Here is a 1,397-nt window from a genome sequence, read left to right as displayed (position 1 = left end):
CCCTTATACCGCCATTTGTATTTATCAGTACTTCTACATTCAAACATTCTCACCCAGACGCGTTCAGCCATTCTCAAGGACACTAGAGTGCCCACGTTCTCAGAAGTCATAGGCTCCTCTTCCCATCATCCTGATCAAAGGCTTTAATTAACCCCGACACCTGTAATTAACCCTTTCTCTCCCCCTCCAGGGGAGATGTCTGGACCCGCTTCTCACAAAGCAGGCGCCAAGGCCAAGCTGGTGGGTAGGACCCCAGGAGGACCTGGTACCAGAGCAGTATAGTGTGGGCCAGGAGAGTCGAGGAGAGGAAGGTCAGGGACAGGAAAGTGGGCGTGGGCAGAAAGGTTCCCGGAGAACCAAGCCTGTTACAGCTGTTCCTTTGCACTGGCCAAACGGTAACTGGGCAACAGGCAGTTGTGGGTGGCCGGGCTGGCTGCTGAGTTCACCCCGTTTGTTTCACTAACGCTAGGCAAGAGAGTCGATGAACTCAGATGCGAGGAACCTTGGCAGAGAAAGGGTGGGTGGGAGGCAAGCGTCTCCAGAGAGTCAAAGCATACCATCTCATTTCTGTCATCCAGGGATCAGGGGACAAGGGCGCTCTGTTGGGATTCAGAGGCAGAGGTCAGGGGTTACCCATGAGGTTGTGCGGTGGGCTCCCAAATGGAGCAGTGGTTAAAACAGAGCAGACCCAGAGGCAAACCCTGCCTCTATAGCTGGCGAGGTGTATACCTTTGGGCATATCCTAGGAAGACTTGGAGCCTAAGTTTAAACTCTCCACTCTGAAGTGGCAGCGAAAGCACCTGCACTTCTGACTCCTGTTCCCAGAGGCACTGCTGTTGACACTCGGCTTACAGGACCTTCCTTGATGAGGCATATCTTCTGGAGGTCTCAGGAACTACCCCCCCCCCGTGTGTGTGTGTGTGTGTGTGTGTGTGTGTGTGTGTGTGTGTTATCAGGAGTCCTCCTCCAGGCGCGTAGCTACCAAGGCTTTTACGTCTTTGATTTACAACTCATTTCTTCCCAGGTCTTGAAGCCCAAGGGCAAAAGGCGAGAGGAGAAAAAACTCAGCGTAGATTCATTCCGCACTTTTGGGCTTAGAGATCAGATCCCCGGGCACTAACCATTGGAGGCGCTTTGCAGCGCGCAAACTCCTCAAGGTTTGGGGCTGGGGGAGACGCCAGCGGATGCACAGACCCCCTACAATCCTCAAATCCCTGCCTTCCCCCACCCCAACTTCCCTCTCACTTCCCCGCCCTCCAGTCTGGGTGTCAGCCCGGCCCCTTTAAAGACATTCCTGAGGGCGTGGTTTCGGTGACGTCAGCGCGGGACATGAATGAACAGGAGCGGGTTCTCACCCAACTTCCATTAAGATCTTGGGGCAGGAGGGGAAGAAGTTG

Source organism: Alexandromys fortis, unplaced genomic scaffold (genome assembly GCF_014885135.2).
Source record: "Alexandromys fortis isolate MF-2015 unplaced genomic scaffold, M_Fortis_MF-2015_v1.1 scaffold_26, whole genome shotgun sequence".
Lineage (NCBI taxonomy): Eukaryota > Metazoa > Chordata > Mammalia > Rodentia > Cricetidae > Alexandromys > Alexandromys fortis.
Note: the sequence above shows the minus strand (reverse complement) of the source record.